The 12846-nt window shown below is 39.5% G+C and overlaps 1 protein-coding gene across 4 annotated transcripts in view; it reads left to right on the top strand.

Moving 5' to 3' along the window:
• HYCC2 (hyccin PI4KA lipid kinase complex subunit 2) overlaps nucleotides 1-12846 on the top strand; it is a 64156-nt gene that overhangs the window by 1497 nt on the left and 49813 nt on the right. The gene's annotated exons all lie outside the window — the stretch shown is intronic.

Genomic DNA, 12846 nt, shown 5'->3' with positions numbered 1-12846 from the left:
TATCCCAGAAACTAAATTAGAAACTTTTTTCTCTAATTGTCATTTGGTAAAGAGTGTTGGATCATTAAGAGTTTGTTCCGAAATGTTTAAGGATATTTATCAGTATTTCAGATAAAATTTTGATACTTGGTATTTCATTCTTCTTTATCATTTGGCAGGAATAATACTCAGTCACAAAGAACAGTTCTGCTTCTATTTTAGGTGCAGTTCTGTAGTGTGAGTACCTGTGAACAAATCTCTGCTTTCATGCAGGTTATGTGTATCTTGTGTGTATATGTATGTGTTTCTTCTTATTATGTAACCAGCCTACTAGAGATGTCTTAGAGAATGGCTGATTCTAAATGGCCAGTAGGTGTCATTGTTGAATGCAATAAAGTTGAACATTGAATAGGAAAAAAGCAAGTGATTTAAGGGACACTAATCCAAATTAGAATATAATAATAACTGGCTGATTATTTATATGTGATTAGAAATTATCTTTTCTAGTACATTTCAGTATTGAAGCTGTTTGTAAGGGATTTGAAACAAAGGCCGTGAAGAAGTATAATTGTTTGCTCGAAAATGGACCTTGAAAGCCTGTTTTTCTAATCCACCTCTTAAACTGTCTTGACAAGCAATATGGATTAGGATTGTTTTTTTTTTCATACAGTTTTGGTGTTCTGTAGTAGTTTATTAGGTTTTAGAACGATTAAGGTTTTTAGCTTGACTGGGTTTTATAATAGAAAAATAATGCTACATAATGAAAAACTAAAATAATAAAATATGAGCAGGAAGTCTCCAAACAGGGTATCAGTTGCACAAAATAATACTTTGTTATTGTTCTTTTAATGCAGGAACAGAGGAATTTTTGTCTTTCTTTTTCTATGGCTTAGTTTATTTTGATGTCCAAAATAGCTTCTTTTTACATTTTTATCTGACTAGTAGACTGTGTGTTTTTCTCAGGATGATGGGCTGAACATTCATCTAAAATGTAATATAATGGGTTCTGAAGGGAGCTGGCACAGAAAACTCTAGGCTGCTTAGGGCTGCTGTTAGTACAGCCCCTTACCTGCTATGCTTTCTGCTGTGCTCTTGCCGCTTTGTAGCTCTGCTTCTTTTGTTTGCTATTGATACAATGTTTAAAAACACGATTGGAAAATATTCAAAAAATTTTAAAAAGCAGAGTTGGACCTAATTCAGGAATTCTCCATGAAAGTGAGGAGTTACATATATATCAGAATAATCTTGAGTTAAAAGAAAAAAAGGTACACATGCATATCCATTATATCATCTCCACTTTGCTGAAGAATCTTAGTAGTAGGTAGAATATGAGGAAGGTAGATATATTTTGAAGGAAAAATAAATCCCCTAGATAATACAGTTTACCACAGGCTTCCACTTGAGAATCATTTATCTCATTTAAGGCTCTCCCAATGTGGTGTGAACCAGAACAGTAGTTTTAGCTTGAGACAAAGGGCTTCTAAATCTATCAATATATTATAGCTCAATAAATTTTTACCACTTATTGTCATAACTGGGATGGATTTTCTAGCCAGGAGCTAAAGTTGCCAGAAATAAAAATTGTGCTGAATGTTTTGGTTGGAATTAGTTTTTACTTGGCACTTAGCTCCTTTACATAAACCAATCTAATTTCTTGCATTATTCAAACCTGTTCTCTTAATGTCTCTGAAAGCTATCTAGTTCTAAAACTAGAATTGAGAAATAAGAATTTGAAGTTTCTTCTTTTTGGTTGTGCTGGGTCTTTGTTGCTGCACAGGCTCTTTAGTTGTGGAGATCAGGAGCTACTCTCTAATTTTAGTGCGAGGGCTTCTCATTACAGTGCCTTCTCTTGTTTTGGAGTGTGGGCTCTAGGGCTTCAGTAGTTGTGGCTCCCAGGCTGTAGAGCACAGGCTCAATAGTTGTGGTGCAAGGGCTTAGTTGCTCTGCGGAATGTGGGATCCTCCCAGATCAGGGATCGAACCCTTGTCTCTGGAATCGGCAGGTGGATACTTTACCACTGAGCTACCAGGGAAGCCTGGAAGTTTTCTTGATGAAAGGGATTTTCTTGCAATATTGCTATGATATGATGAAGATATAGACTTATCTTTTGGTAAAAAAAAAAAAATATATATATATATATATATATATATATATATATATAAAAACTTGAAATTGTGAATGTGTTGACTTTGACACAGGATATGTTTAGAAATTCATGATTCATCCTTATAAATCCTAGATGTTCTATTTAGGTGTTTGTCTTCCTAACAGGTATGACAGGTATGAGAAAAAATAAATGTGTGGACTTTATTTTTGGAGAAAGGAGTAAAAAACTCAATTATGTAATATATTAAGAGGTGTGACTTTGTTTATAAAATTATAATTCTTTCTCAGTTTGAGATACAACTGCAAAAAATGTAGTCATAAAATAATGGTATGTGGCACTTAAATTGTTAAATGGCAAAGCATGAATTCCATAATAGTTATTTTATTCTATTGCAAAATACTGAACTTCCAAAAAGGTTTGAATCAAACTTATCTATCACTTTTATCATTATGAATCCTTGGCTTTTTTTATTGGGGTATAATTGACATTATCCATTGACCCTTGGTATTGCTTGATTCTTATTTAGCTCCTAAGATTTGTCAGTTTACCTCTTTAAATTCCTTTCTACATATCTTTTTTTGGTAAAATGGGTGGAGGGAGTTGGATGCTGAGAGAGGAGTGAAATTTATGCTTTTTACGTATTCTTTTGTACTGAGGCTTAATTTTATTTTTTAATTGACTTTTTAGAGTAGTTTTAGGTTCATAGCAAAATTGAGTATAAAATACAGAGATTTCCTATACACCCTTTCACACATGCATGGCTTCCAATACACCCCACAGAGTGGTGCATTTGTCACAGTTGATGAGCCCACATTGACATCACCCAAAGTCCATGGTTTACACTAGGGTTCAGTTTGGGTGTTGTACACTGTATGGGTTTGGACAAATGTATACTGACATATTAAGACTTTTTAATCAGCTTGTATTCCTTTTATATTTCTTTTTAAATGAGACAGAGAGTGGGGGAGGGGAAAGTATATTACTCTATACCTTATACTTTATAATAGCATTGTAAAACTGATAAAGTGGACATGAAGTGCTGTAAGATCTAAAGTTAATATGAATTTGCGGTCTGTCACAGTGCCTACTGTTTTATTGTTTGTGGGGAGAAAAACTAAAGGGAATGATTATTTCTGTTCTTCAGGGTTCTGTTGTCAGATCTCTTGTCATTTTCTACCCTGTCTCTCTGATGTTACTCAGCATATAAATGTGATGATTCTCAAATCTCTGTCTCTAACCAGAGTTTTTCTTGATACCTAGTTCTGTTTTGTAATCTAATTGCCTGCAAGATGGGAATGATCATGCAGATCAGACTGTGCACGTGTGCTCAGTCATGTCTGACTGTTTGAGACCCCATGGACTGTAGCCTGCCAGGCTCCTCTGTCCCTAGGATTCTCCAGGCAAGAATACTGGAGTGGGTTGCCATTTCCTCCTCCAGGAAATCTTCCCGACCCAGGGATCAAACCTGCATCTCCTACATTGGCAGGTGGATTCTTTACTGCTGTGGCACCTAGGAAACCCTGCATATCCCCTAAATACAGCATATCTAAAGTTCGATTCATATTTTATCATCTATCTAATGTGCTGAAGCTGGAACCTAGTGTTAGTCTTGACACTTTATTCATATACCCCTCATCTGAGCAATGCTAGGTTCTGTTGACTCTACCTCCATACTGTTTCTTTGATTCCATTTATTTCTCTCAGTTTCTACAACCGCTGGAAACAGTGTGAAGAGTTAGGACCTAGAGGCAGATTATCTAGATTAGAATCCCAGCTTCACCATTTATAGCTTCAATTTCTTTGAAAAAACAGAGTTGTACAACCCAGAAACTGCACTACTGAACATTTATTCCAGGGAAATTGAAGCATAAACTCATATAAAAACCTGTACCTGAATGTTCATAGCAATTTTATTCCTAATCTCCAAAAATTGGAAACAACCCAAATGTTTTTGAAACATATGAGTGCAAACATCTTGGACCTTCTAACTCAGTCAACCTTTCAGGTGGATTCAGCTGCATGAGAGAGCCAAGTGAAACCAACAAGGAACTGTTTAGCCAACCTGCAAATGTTTGCACTCGCATGTTTGCACATGGTGCTGGCTGTTCATTAAAGGGCTTCATTTCTTCTCAGTGTGGCTTCTCATCCTCTGGTAGGCTAGTTTGGCATCCTTACAGGGCATTCTTAAGGTAGCCTTCTAATAAGGTAAAGGTGGAATCTGTAAGGCTGCAAGGCCTCTTTGAGGATTAGGCTTTGGAACTTATTTAATAGCCCTTCCACCATATTCTATTGGTCGAAGAAGTTCACTAAGCTAGACCAAATTCAAGGGAGTGGAGAAATAGAAAAGGACCTTTCTCTCCATCAGTTTAGGCTGCTATAATAAAGTACCATAGACTGGGTGGTTTAAACAACAAACATTTATTTCTTACAGTTCTTGAACTTGGGAAGTCCAAGATCAAGGTGCCAGAAAATTTACGGCAGCTGGCAGACTGTCAGAAAATTTAATGACCCATTTCCTATATCTGAGATGGCTGCCTTCTCATTGTGTTTTAACATGTGAGAGAGCTCACTGGGGATCTTTCTTATAAGGGCACTAATCCCATTCATGAGATGCTACCCCATGAGCTAATCGCCCCCCCACCAAAGGCCCCACCTCCTAATCACATTGGGGGTTAGTATTTCAGTATATGAATTTTCAGTTCAGTTCAGTCGCTCAGTCGTGTCCGACTCTTTGCGACCCCGTGAATTGCAGTAGGCCAGGCCTCCCTGTCCATCACCAACTCCCGGAGTTCACTCAAACTCACGTCCATCAAGTCGGTGATGCCATCCAGCCATCTCATCCTCTGTCGTCCCCTTCTCCTGCCCCCAATCCCTCCCAGCATCAGAGTCTTTTCCAATGAGTCAACTCTTCACATGAGGTGGCCCAAGTATTGGAGTTTCTGCTTTAGCATCATTCCTTCCAAAGAACACCCAGGACTTATCTCCTTTAGGAGGGACTGGTTGGATCTCCTTGCAGTCCAAAGGACTCTCAAGAGTCTTCTCCAACACCACACTTCAGAAGCATCAATTCTTCGGCGCTCAGCTTTCTTCACAGTCCAACTCTCACATCCATACATGACCACTGGAAAAACCACAGCCTTGACTAGACAGACCTTTGTTGGCAAAGTAATGTCTCTGTTTTTCAGTATGCTATCTAGGTTGGTCATAACTTTCCTTCCAAGGAGTAAGCGTCTTTTAATTTCATGGCTGCAGTCACCATCTGCAGTCATTTTGGAGCCCCAAAAATAAAGTCTGAGACTGTTTTCACTGTTTCCCCATCTGTTTCCCATGAAGTGATGGGACTGGATGCCATGATCTTAGTTTTCTGAATGTTGAGCTTTAAGCCAACTTTTCACTCTCCACTTTCACTTTCATCAAGAGGCTTTTTAGTTCCTCTTCACTTTCTGCCATAAGGATGGTGTCATCTGCATACCTGAGGTTATTGATATTTCTCCCGGCAATCTTGATTCCAGCTTGTGCTTCTTCTAGCCCAGCGTTTCTCATGATGTACTCTGCATAGAAGTTAAATAAGCAGAGTGACAATATACAGCCTTGACGTACTCCTTTTCCTATTTGGAACCAGTCTGTTGTTCCATGTCCGGTTCTAACTGTTGCTTCCTGACCTGCATATAGGTTTCTCAAGAGGCAGGTCAGGTGGTCTGGTATTCCCATCTCTTTCAGAATTTTCCACAGTTTTTTGTGATCCACACAGTCAAAGGCTTTGGCATAGTCAATAAAGCAAAAATAGATGTTTTTCTGGAACTCTCTTGCTTTTTCCATGATCCAGCGGATGTTGGCAGTTTGATCCCTGGTTCCTCTGCCTTTTCTAAAACCAGCTTGAACATCTGGAAGTTCACGGTTCATGTATTACTGAAGCCTGGCTTGGAGAATTTTGAGCATTACTTTACTAGCGTGTGAGATGAGTGCAATTCTGCAGTAGTTTGAGCATTCTTTGGCATTGCCTTTCTTTGGGATTGGAATGAAAACTGACCTTTTCCAGTCCTGTGGCCACTGCTGAGTTTTCCAAATTTGCTGGCATGTTGAGTGCCGCACTTTCACAGCATCATCTTTCAGGATTTGAAGTAGTTTAGATGGAATTCTATCACCTCCACTAGCTTTGTTTGTAGTGATGCTTTCTAAAGCCCTCTTGACTTCACATTCCAGGATGTCTGGCTCTAGGTGAGTGATCACACCATCGTGATTATCTTGGTTGTGAAGCTCTTTTTTGTACAGTTCTTCTGTGTATTCTTTCCACCTCATCTTAATATCTTCTGCTTCTGTTGGGTCCATACCATTTCTGTCCTTTATCAAGCCCATCTTTGCATGAAATGTTCCCTTGGTATCTCTAATTTTCTTGAAGAGGTCTCTAGTCTTTCCCATTCTGTTGTTTTCCTCTGTTTCTTTGCATTGATCACTGAGGAAGGCTTTCTTATCTCTTCTTGCTATTCTTTGGAACTCTGCTTTCAGATGGTTATATCTTTCCTTTTCTCTTTTGCTTTTTGCTTCTCTTCTTTTCACAGCTATTTGTAAGGCCTCCTCAGACAGCTATTTTGCCTTTTTGCATTTCTTTTCTATGGGGATGGTCTTGATCCCTGGCTCTTGTACAGTGTCACAAACCTCTGTCGATAGTTTATCAGGCACTCTATCTTCAGATCTAGTTCCTTAAATCTATTTCTCACTTCCACTGTATAATCGTAAGGGATTTGATTTAGGTCATACCTGAATGGTCTAGTGGTTTTCCCTACTTTCTTCAATTTAAGTCTGAATTTGGCAATAAGGAGTTCATGATCTGAGCCACAGTCAGCTCCTGGTCTTGTTTTTGCTGACTGTATAGAGCTTCTCCATCTTTGGCTGCAAAGAATATAATCAGTCTGATTTCTGTGTTGGCCATCTGGTGATGTCCATGTGTAGAGTCTTCTCTTGTGTTGTTGGAAGAGGGTGTTTGCTATGACCAGTGCGTTCTCTTGGCAGAACTGTATTAGCCTTTTCCCTGCTTCATTCCATATTCCAAGGCCAAATTTCCTGTTACTCCAGGTGTTTCTTGACTTCCTACTTTTGCATTCCAGTCCCCTGTAATGAAAAGGACATCTTTTTTGGGTGTTAGTTCTAAAAGGTCTTGTAGGTCTTCATAGAACCGTTCAACTTCAGCTTCTTCAGTGTTACTGGTTGGGACATAGACTTGGATTACTGTGATATTGAATGGTTTGCCTTGGAAACGAACAGAAATCATTCTGTCGTTTTTGAGATAGCATCCAAGTACTGCATTTCAGACTCTCTTGGTGACCGTGATGGCGACTCCATTTCTTCTAAGGGATTCCTGCCTGCAGTAGTAGATATAATGGTCATCTGAGTTAAATTCACCCATTCCAGTCCATTTTAGTTCGCTGATTCCTAGAATGTCGACTTTCACTCTTGCCATCTCCTATTTGACCACTTCCAGTTTGCCTTGATTCATGGACCTGACATTCCAGGTTCCTATGCAATATTGCTCTTTACAGTATCGGACCTTGCTTCTATCACCAGTCACATCCACACCTGGGTATTGTTTTTGCTTTGGCTCCATGCCTTCATTCTTTCTGGAGTTATTTCTCCACTGATCTCCAGTAGCCAATTGGGCACCTACTGACCTGGGGAGTTCCTCTTTCAGTATCCTATCATTTTGCCTTTTCATACTGTTCTTGGGGTTCTCAAGGTAAGAATACTGAAGTGGTTTGCGACACAAAAATTCAGTCTATAATAGTCCACAGAGAAACCAGTTATTTTCTATTTTCTTAATGTATGGATGAAAAACAACCCAAAAAATTATACAGTCACTATAAAAATGTGAAAATTTTTGTAGCTTTAACAAAAATAAAAACACAATTACCAATGACATAAATGGCAAGCCAAGAAGAACAGGTTCAAAATCTTTATGAAGTAGAATATTGATCGTAATATGAGAGAATCAGCCTTATCAAACTGTTGTGCTACAGTAGTATTTCTTGGAAATTTGAAGGGGTTAATATGTAGAAAATTCACTGGTTTTTATTTGAACAGGTTTTAAATAGCTGATTTAACATTTTCTGTTAAAATGCTTATTTTTCCTAACCTCTTATTTTCATATAATTTGGTTTTGGCCAGTCACCATAAGTCACATTACTTTTCTAGAACATAACTCCTAAATGTTGGCAAGAAATTATAGTACTGTACTATGCAGTCTTTAAAGTGTACTAAACTATTATAAACACCCTCCATCTGAGCTATAATAGTGGTGTACTTTCACAGAGTGGATTCTTTAGTCAGTCTTGCTTCCTATACTCCCCCCACAACTGCCCACCCCACCCCCCATTTCAGTGGAGATGAACACTTTATTAGCATTGAAGCATAACTGAGATGGCTTATTGGTATCTTAGACCATAGATGTGTTGCTGGAATCTCTTTCTTACCTTACCAGATAGGAATTGTTTGGGCTGCTATAGAGAGAGACAAGAAATAACCATTGCTTAAATAAGATAGTAGTTAATTTCTTTGTCTTGTAAAAACAAATTCAAAAATAACAATCTAAGACTGATAGAGCAGCACCATAGGCTTGTCAAGGACCAGTCTCATTGTCTTTTTCCTTTGCCATCCTTAGCATGTGGCTTCTGTTTTCAAGATCACAGAATGGTTGCTGTATATCCAGCTGTCATATCCATGATCTAGGCAGAAGAAAGGAGGAAGAAAAGCAGAAGATAAAAGGGGCATACCTTTCATCTTTTAAGAAACCTTTCTAGGGATTTCCCTGGTAGGCCAGTAGTTAGGACTCGGTGCTTTCACTGCCATGGAGCCGGGTTAAATCCCTGATTGGAGGACTAAGATCCTGCAAATCATGTGGCGTGGCCAAGGGGGGAAAAAAGGAAAGAGAGAAACATTTCTGTAACTCTGATCTTGATGACCAAAACTTAGTCATTTGGCCATATATAGCTGTAAATAAGATTCAGAAATAGCTTTAGCTGACAGTATAGACTAGATCATTGCAAATGGAGTGTGGATCTGTATCAGATGGGAACTAGTAAATCTTTATACTTGCCTCCCTGTCTCCTCTCCTGAAGGGCTTCCCAGGTGGCTCTGATGGTAAAGTATCTGTTTGCAATGCAGGAGACCTGGGTTTGAACCCTGAGTTGGGAAGATCCCCTGGAGAAGGGAATCGCAGCCCATTCCAGTTTTCTTACTGGAGAATCCCATGGACAAAGGAGCCTGGCGGGCTACAGTCCAAGGGATCACAAAGAGTCGGACATGACTGAGCGACTTCACTTTCACTTTTCACTTTCATGAATTGGAGAAGGAAATGGCAACCCATTCCAGTGTTATTGCCTGGAGAATCCCGGAGATGGGGGAGCCTGGTGGGCTGCCGTCTGTGGGGTCGCACAGAGTCGGACATGACTGAAGTGACTTAGCAGTGGATGGAATTGAAATTTGGGGGAGAATGGATACATGTATATGTATAGTTGGGTCCCTTTGCTGTTCACCTTCACTATCACAACATTGTAAAAAAAAAAAAAAATTGCCTGCTTCAAAGACACAAAGATATTTTGCTATGGGTTTTTTTGGTTTGTTTACTTTCATTTTTAGATCTACATTCTATTTGGAACTTATTTTTGTGAATTGTGTAAGGTTAGAGATCATGATACAATATTTTCTATAGGGATATCCAGTTGACCCTGCATCTTTTATTTAAAAGACTCTTTTCCCAAATGCACTGCAATTTGCCTTTGTCATAAATCAGACAATCTTACTTGTATGTGACTGTCTAGGCTTTACTTTTTCATTGGTAAGTTTTAGTTACTATACTTGTACAGTTAATTACTGTGGCTTTACAGTAGGTTTTAATATTTTGGAGTGGAGTCCTCCAATTTTTGTTTTTAAAGGTTGCCTTGGTTATTCTTGGCTCCTTGTATTTCCATAGGGATTTCAGAATCAGCTTGTCAATCTGTCTTTTAAAGGAGAGCAGTGGGATTTTGATTAAGATTGCTTTGAAACTAGAAATCAGTTAGGGGAGAACTGATGTTTTTACTGTGAGCTGCCAAACTGTGAACGTGATATGGCCTTCAGTTTATCTCTCAGAAATGTCTTCTTGTTTTCAGTATACTGGTCTTGCATATCTTCTGTTAGATTTTTCTCTCTCTCTCTTTTTTTAATGCTATTGGGAGTTGCATTTTTATTTATTTGTTTAGTTTCTTTCTTTTTTTTTTTTTTTTTTAAGTTTTTTAGCCGTGCTTTATGGTGTATGGGATCTTAGTTTCCCAACCAGGGATCAAACCCATGTCCCCTGCATTTAGAGCATGGAGTCTTAACCACTGGACCGACAGAGAAGTCCCTGATTTTGGCTTTAATATCTTCTTTGACCCATAGATGTTTCAGTTCAGTTCAATCGCTCAGTCATGTCTGAGTCTTTGCAACCCCATGGACTGCAGCACGCCAGGCTTCCCTGTCCATCACCAACTCCCAGAACTTACTCAGAACTCATGTCCATTGAGCTGGTGATGCCATCCAGCTGTCTCATCCTCTGTCGTCCCCTTCTCCAGCATCAGGGTCTTTTCAGATGAGGTGCAATCAGGTAGCCAAAGTATTGGAGTTTCAGCATCAGCATCAGTCCTTCCAATGAATATTTAGGACTGATTTCCTTCAGAATGGACTGGTTTGATCTTGCAGTCCAGGGGACTCTCAAGAGTCTTCTCCAACACCACAGTTCAAAAGCATCAATTCTTTGGTGCTCAGCTTTCTTATGGTCCAACTCTCACATCCATACATGACTACTGGAAAAACCATAGCTTTGACTAGACGGACCTTTGTTTACAAAGTAATATCTCTACTTTTTAATATGCTGTCTAGGTTGGTCATAGCTTTTCTTCCAAGGAGCAAGTATCTTTTAATTTCATGGCTGCAGACACCATCTGCAGTGATTTTGGAGCCCCCAAAATAAAGTCTCTCACTGTTCCCATTGTTTCCCCATCTATTTTCTGTGAAATGATGGGACTGGATGCCATGATCTTTGTTTTCTGAATGTTGAGTTTTAAGCCAACTTTTTTGCTTTCCTGTTTGACTTTCATCAAGAGGCCCCTTAGTTCTTCTTTGATTTCTGCTGTAAGGTGGTGTCATCTGCATCATCGTCGTCATTTAGTTGCTAAGTCGTGCCCAATTCTTGTGACCCCATGGACTGTGGCCTGCCAGGATCCTCTGTCCATGGAATTCTCCAGGCAAGAATATTGGAGCGGGTTGCCATTTCCTCCTCCAGGGGATCTTCCCGACCCAGGAATAGAACCCAGGTCTCCTGCATTGCAGGCAGATTCTTTACCGATTGAGCTATGGTATTTCTCGCAGCAGTCTTGATTCCAGCTTGTGCTTCATCCAGCCCAGCTTTTCACATAATGTACTCTGCATGTAAGTTAAATAAGGAGGTGACAGTATACAGCCTTGACGTACACCTTTCCCAATTTGGAACCAGTCTGTTGTTCCATGTCCAGTTCTAACTGTTGGTTCTTGACCTGCATACAGATTTCTTAAGAGGCAGGTCAGGTGGTCTGGTATTCCCATCTCTTGAAGAATTTTCCACAGTTTGTTGTGATCCTACACAGTCAAAAGTTTTGACGTAGTCAGTAAAGTAGAAATAGATGTTTTTCTGGAACTCTCTTGCTTTTTGGATGATCCAGTGGGTGTTAGCAATTTGATCTCTGGTTCCTCTGCCTTTTCTAAATCCAGCTTGAACATCTGGAAGTTCACGGTTCACATACTGTTGAAGCCTGCCTTGGAGAATTTTGAGCATTACTTTGCTAGTGTGTGAGATAAGTACAATTGTGTGGTAGTTTGAACATTCTTTGGCATTTCCTTTCTTTGGGATTGGAATGAAAACTGACCTTTTCCAGTCCTGTGGCCACTGCTGAGTTTTCCAGATTTGCTGGCATATTGAGTGCAGCACTTGCACAGCATCATCTTTTAGGATTTGAAATGGCTCGACTGGAATTCCATTACCTCCTAGATTTGTTCGTAGTGATGCTTCCTAAGGCCCCCTTGACTTTGCATTCCAGGATGCCTGGTTCTAGGTGAGTGATCACACCATTGTGGTTAACTGGGTCATGAAGATCTTTTTTATATTGTTCTTCTGTGTATTCTTGCCACCTCTTCTTAATATCTTCTGCTTCTGTTAGGTCCATACCATTTCTGTCCTTTATCGAGTCCATCTTTGCATGAAATGTTCCCTTGGTATCTCCAGCAGATCTTCCCAACCCAGGGATCAAACCCAGGTTTCCCGCATTGCAGGCAGATTCTTTACCAGCTGAGCCATGAGGGAAGCCCTTTTATTTATTATTGTTATTTTAATTATCATTAGTTATTGTTAATTATGGGCTTCCCTGGTGCCTCAGTTGATAAAGAATTCGCCTGCAATGAGGGAGACCTGGGTTCTGTCCTTGGGTTGGGAAGATCCCCTGGAGAGGGGAACAGCTACCCACTCCAGTATTCTAGACTGAAGAATTCTGAGACAGAGGAGCCTGGCAGCCTACAGTCTGTGAGGTCACAAAGAGTCAGACATGACTGAGCGATTATTGTTATTTATTAATTACTGTAGTTAAAGAACATTCTCTGAATTATTTACTGTAGTTAAAGAACATACTCTGAATTACTTAGTTTTCCTATCATTTGCCCTGTTGTGTTTTCTTGTTTGGTTTTGTTTTCCTCAATAGAGAGCCTAGTATCTGTACCCTTAA

This window comes from Bos javanicus, chromosome 2 (assembly GCF_032452875.1).
Source record: "Bos javanicus breed banteng chromosome 2, ARS-OSU_banteng_1.0, whole genome shotgun sequence".
Lineage (NCBI taxonomy): Eukaryota > Metazoa > Chordata > Mammalia > Artiodactyla > Bovidae > Bos > Bos javanicus.
Note: the sequence above shows the minus strand (reverse complement) of the source record. Positions and strands in the feature narration are given on the sequence as shown.